We start from the raw sequence: 6,000 nt of genomic DNA, 5'->3' as shown, positions 1-6,000 counted from the left end.
TCCTCGCGACTTGATAATCAGCTTAAAGTGAAGCTTATCTTTTTCCGAACGAATCTTTTTCACTCACGGCTACATCTTGCCATCCGTGATTGTTGAATAAGCTTACGGCTGACATCGGACGTATTATTGATCATAACACATTTGTAAACGCTCTTAAATATTTTTTTTTCATTTACAGCGAAGGTGTGTATGGATACCCGGCAAATTTTCTGCCTGCGTGTGTGTACACTGTCTCGTCGACAAAGATAAATTTTCGTGTCGAGATGTAGTGTAGAAGAAAGTCTAGTCATGTAGGTTGATCAGAATAAGTGTCGAAACCTATTATGGATGGCCCATTGTTCATCCTAGTGCGCTTGTCACAAGTGTGAATTCGAGTGATTGATAAATTTTGTTCTCGGCATGGCGTGCTTTCGCCGCTGTTAAGGGGCGCGCTTTTACAGCAACCATGTGTATCACTTTTCGAATTGATATCAGGAAGCTTTAGAACCCGCAATTATAAAGCCAGATATAAGAAGGACGAAGAAGCATGTGCATGGCTGCGGTAAAGCTAGGGAAACAGTTGAGCATGCTTTATTACAATGTGAAGATATCTGCCCAGTGGTCGATTTAGGCATATCTGGCTTTATTGAATCCCTTGGGTTCAGTGAGAGCAGGAGGAAAGTAAACATGTCCGCAGTAGAGATTAGTAAGCAGCGACTTGATATTGATGGAAGGAGAAAAACGACAAATGGAGGCGTGCAAAAACAAAGTTCACAATGGGAGCTTAGAAAGTTTGGTTATGGGAATTAATCGTGGTTTTCCTCCTTTTCTTCTTTCCTTTTTAACATAGGACATTAAGCGATATAACAACAACAGCTTGGTGGGGCGGGGGCAACTTAGTGCTTTGCTGATATCATCCATCCATCCATCCATCCATCCATTCGTCCATGTACTTGTAAAGGCCGCAATAAACGTACACGTATGTACGGCCCAATGTTCGTTCGTCTGTAGAGTGATGTCAGTTTCACCTAGCGAACTTATTGGCAGTTATTCTTGAGTGGTTACATGGGACGGAGGGCGCGTATCGCACGCACGAAAGAGCAGCAACTTGCCCCTCTAGAACGACGACGCGAGTGACAGCGAGAATGGGCGCGCCGGTGGCGGGAGGCCGCCACGGCCGATGTTAGCGTCCGTCGATGAGCCTGGCCCCTCGTGTGTGCCGACCGACGCAGCGCGCCCGTCAAGAACAGCGGTGTGAGCAGAACCTGGAATGTCAGCGCCGGTGACGGGAGGCCGCGAAGGCCCATCGTAGATCTCTCCTACCCGGCGACGATCGGCAGCATGCCCGTGACGAACGGTCACGCGAAAAAAACCAAGAACGCCAGTGCCGGCTGTGTATTTGTCTTGATGCTTTGAGTGCTTATATATAGTCATACATATATATATATATAATTTTGTCATTTTAGTTGAACACTAAACTGGTTCGCTGGTCGTCCTTAACAGGGTGGAAGGGCCGGTGATTTGTTTTTCTAGCTGTGTTTAGGCTGCGGAATGGCATCTATTTTGGTTATGACGTATTTGTATATTACGTCTTTGTAGTGTTATCGAGCACGCGTGATGTAGCGTTATCAAGCCCGCGTGCTGATGTATAGCATGAGCAAGACGGATTACACGTGTCGCACTCTTGCTATCATGTCCAGTCATGTGACCTTTTCTGTTTCGTTATAAAACTAACGACACCAAGCAATAAAGCGCTCTTTGATCTGCCACTACCCGCCGGCTACGTTCCGTTACTTCAGTCTTGAGCGCTTGAGCGCTTTGGAAAACAAAAGTGGCCAAGACTAGGATCCTCATATCACCAAGACTGCTCCACACATACCGGCTGTGCACTTGCGAATGGGATGCTCCACTCTTTATAAAACTTTGTGCGATTGGCTGTAGTGGACTGTGGGATGCGAAATACATTTTTTTCCAATGTCCCCATGGCAAACTGAGGCCACAGTGCCACCATTTTATCTAATAGATGGAATTAATTAAGGTAATACGAGTCCTATTAACAATTTTCCTCTCACAAAATCTTGACTGTTACTATACTAAGCCAACATAAGTTCAAAGTATGTGCCATGTGGCATAGAATATTACCACCAAGGGAAAGATTCTCGCAACTCGGCGGTGATTCACCTGTTCCTCTAGTTCCTGGAGAGAATTTTATCATGACCATTTTTTAAAGTGCATTATGCGATTTTACGTGCCGTCACCACGATCTGATTATGAGGCACGCCGTAGTGGGAGACTGCGGAAATTTGGACCCCCTGGGGTTCTTTAAGGTGCGCCTAAATGAAGTACACCAGTTTTTTTTTTTTTCGCCGGCATTGAACTGCGGCCGCCGTGGCCGGGATTCAATGCGATAACCTCGTGCTTAGCAGCCCAGCGCCATAGTCAATAAGAAACCACAGGGGGTAATGACTGGTTTTATTTTTCACTTCTCTGCACTACAATGATCGTAGGCTGCTGGACGACGGCTGGAATTTGGACAACCACAACTGCAACATAAAACGCAAAATGTAATAATGAGCGTCTTTTCAAGCATGCAGCCGTAAACACCGGCGAGAAATCGTAATGATATGTGCTAACTATACATTAACTGAACCCTCTATAGAAAAACGACTAAGGTCCTACATGTAAAAATGACCAAGATGATATAAACTAGGCAGGTTTTCTCAAAAAAGACGGGAATTTTATCGCAGGCAATTTTCGAAACACATAGATAAATTTATTATCGTTAATTGTAGAGTGAAGTTGCTGCACCAATTTGATCTAAAGGCATATATAGCCATTGACGCTAAAGAAATAACAGATACTTTGACGTGAAGCCACGCACGCACCATGTCATCGCCCTAGTACTCAAACATGTCGGCAACCACGACGTCAGAGCACCATGCTATCACGCGTACATTATTTTTGTTTGTGATGATCATGTTTTGTTTGATTATTACTGCTATCAATATGTCACAAGGTGCGAGTTGCGCCTGCCCTGCTGTCACATTGCCCTGCTGCCCTGGCACATTGTTTTTTCTACCCAGCTTCCCCACGTGCCAGTACCCGAGCATGTTGCCATATGACACAAATCCAGCGATCTGTACAATGCGTAATAATAGAGCTTGCACCGAAAATGAAGGCAACTGAAGCCACTTCGTGGGCATTCAGCGACACTGCTCTAAATATTCGCTGATGTGCATAATTTTCAGTCACATAAAATGAATAAAATTGACGTTCCTTTTATTTCGACTGCACGTTAATGGGCACATACGTTGCTGTCTACTGTCACCCTGGTATCTGAGTGCGTGAAATCAATTGTAGAGAACAATAGTCCAGGTGGCACTTTTTATAACGTTCTATTTTACTTTATAGTCCCTTGCCATTGCATTTCTTCGCCATTGGCTCGGACGCTACTCCCACGCCTCCGCGCCGCCGTTCATCATCATCAGCAGCCTGGCTACGCCCATTGCAGGGCAAAGGCATCTCCCATGCATCTCCAACTACCCCGACAACGTGCTAATAGTAGCCATGTTGTCCCTTAAACTTCTTAATCTCATCCGCCCACCTAACTTCCTGCCGCCCTCTGCTACGCTTCCATTTTCTTGGAATCCAGTCCATAACGTTTAATGACCATCGGTTATCTTCCCTCGTCATTACATGTCTTGCCCATGCCCATTTCATTTTCTTGATTTCAACTAAGATGTCAAAATGGCCAGGCTTAGCATGGTTAAGCCAAGAATGCGTTGCATATTGCGCGAGTTGGGGCCCAGATTTTCCTCCGGCTGTCGTGACGTCACGTCACGTGGTTGCGCTAGAGGTCAATGGTGGCTGCCCGGCCGCACCCAAGGGCTGAACTGAGTGATTGCAATATGCAACGCATAAAAATAGAAGGAACTTCATAACAAACATAGCAAACTTAAAAGAGAATAGACCGACATATATGAGACGCGCAGCAACGAACAATGGCTCATACCCTCAATGGTGGCTGCGCGGCCGCGCCCAAGGGCTGAATTGAGGGATTGCAATATGCAACGCATAATAACTCGCCTTTGTTCCCTCACTTAACCTGCGCTTTTCTTATCCCTTAACGCTACACCCAGCATTCTTCTTTCCATAGCTCGTTGCGTCATCCTCAGTTTAAGTAGAACCCTTTTCGTAAGCCTCCAGGTTTCCGTCCCCTAGGTGAGTACTGGTAAGACACAGATATTATACACTTTGCTTTTGAGGGATAATGGCAACCTGATGTTCATGATCTGAGAATTCCTGCCAAAGGCACCCCAGCCCATTGTTATTCCTCTGATTATTTCATTATCTTGATCTGGATCCGCGGTCACTACCTGCCCTAAGCAGATGTGTTACCACTTCCAGCGCCTCGCTACCTATCGTAAACTACTGTTCTCTTCCGAGACTGTTAAACATTACTTTGGTTTTCTGCAGATTAAATTTTAGACCCACCCTTCTGCTTTGCCTCTCCACGTCAGTTAGCATGCATTGCAATTGGTTCCCTGAGTTATTAAGCAAGGCAATATCATCAGCGAATCGCAAGTTGCTAAGGTACTCTCCAGTAACTCTTATCCTTAATTCTTCCCAATCCAGGTCTCTAAATACCTCCTGTAAACACGCTGTGAATAGCGTTAGAGAGATTGTATCTCCCTGCCTGATGCGCTTCTTTATTGGGATTGCTGGGTTGCTTTCTTTGTGGAGGACTACGGTGGCTGTAGAGCCGATATGGATATCTTTTAGTATATTTACATACGGCTCGTCTATATTTACATATTAGTATATTACATACGGCTCGTAATGCCTGCAAGACTACTGAGGTTTCGACTGAATCAAATGCTTTCTCGTAACCAATGAAAGCTGCCTATAAGCTACTCATTCATCGGCTTCTTATGAAGCAGTTTCTTCTGTTCGCTCCTCAAGTCTAGGGTACTTCGATTTCTTACTATCATATGGTCACTGCAGAGCACCTTGGCGAGCACGTCCACATCTTGTATGATGCCAGGGTTAGCGCAGAGTATGAGGTCTCTTTCATTTCTAGTCTCGCCATTCGGGGTCCTCCACGTCCATTTTCGGCTATCTCTATTGCGGAAGAAGGTATTCAGTATCCGCATATTCTTCCGTCCTGCAAACTCTACTATAACTCTCCCCTGCTATTCCTAGAGCCCTATTTTCTCACTAACTTGTCTCCAGCCTGCTTCCTGACTACCCTGGCATTGAAGTCGCCCACCAGTATAGTGTATTTTGTTTTGACTTTAGCCATCGCCGATTTCACGTCTTCATAGAAGCTTTCGACATCCTGGTCATCATGACTGGAGGTAAGGGGTTAGACCTGTACGACCTTCAAGTTGTCCTCTTATTGAGTTTCACAAGAACTGCCACCCTCTCGGTAAAGCTATAGAGTTATTGGATGTTACCAGCTATATCTTTGTTAATCAGGAATCCGACTCTTAGTTCTTGTCTCTCCGCTAAGCACTGGTAGCATAGGACGTGCCTGTTCTTTAACGCTATATATGCTTCTTTTGTCCTCCTAACGTCACTGAGCCCTATTATATCCCATTCACTGCCGGCTATTTCCTCCAATAGTACTGCTAGACTCGCCTCACTAAAGAAGGTTCTAGCGTTAAACGTTGCCAGGTTCAGATTCCAATGGTGGCCTGTCCGGACCCAGAGATTCTGAGCACCCTCTGCTGTGTCGAAAGTCTGACCACCGCCGTGGTTAGTTGCTTCGCAGGCGCTGAGGACTGAGGGCCGGGGTTTAATGGCTGATGGTGGGGACTGAGGGCCGCGGTTGTGGCCAAGTACTGTTCCAGGGTGGCCAATCTTGCTCTAGTGAGGGAGTGCGTTATCGGTTCTGGTCACCGGGATGAGGCCGCCCTTCAGGCATGTTTATGCAATTTTATCAACACGCAGATGTTTTTTATTTTTAGCCAGGGGAAAATTGCGCGGCGCTGCGATTCGAGCCACGGTCCCTTGGCACGA

General features: G+C 46.0%; 1 long non-coding RNA gene across 4 annotated transcripts in view; it reads right to left on the bottom strand.

Annotated features, from left to right (window-relative positions):
• Positions 1-2,435: 2,435 nt before the first annotated feature.
• LOC139055367 (uncharacterized) overlaps positions 2,436-6,000 on the bottom strand; it is a 34,057-nt gene continuing 30,492 nt past the window's right edge. For all 4 annotated transcript variants that reach the window (XR_011511710.1, XR_011511709.1, XR_011511708.1 and 1 more), the window contains one exon: positions 2,436-2,522. This is a non-coding gene — a long non-coding RNA (uncharacterized lncRNA). The remainder of the gene's footprint in view (positions 2,523-6,000) is intronic.

The sequence above is a fragment of the Dermacentor albipictus genome, chromosome 2 (assembly GCF_038994185.2).
Source record: "Dermacentor albipictus isolate Rhodes 1998 colony chromosome 2, USDA_Dalb.pri_finalv2, whole genome shotgun sequence".
Lineage (NCBI taxonomy): Eukaryota > Metazoa > Arthropoda > Arachnida > Ixodida > Ixodidae > Dermacentor > Dermacentor albipictus.
This window is presented reverse-complemented; position numbering and strand designations above follow the sequence as displayed.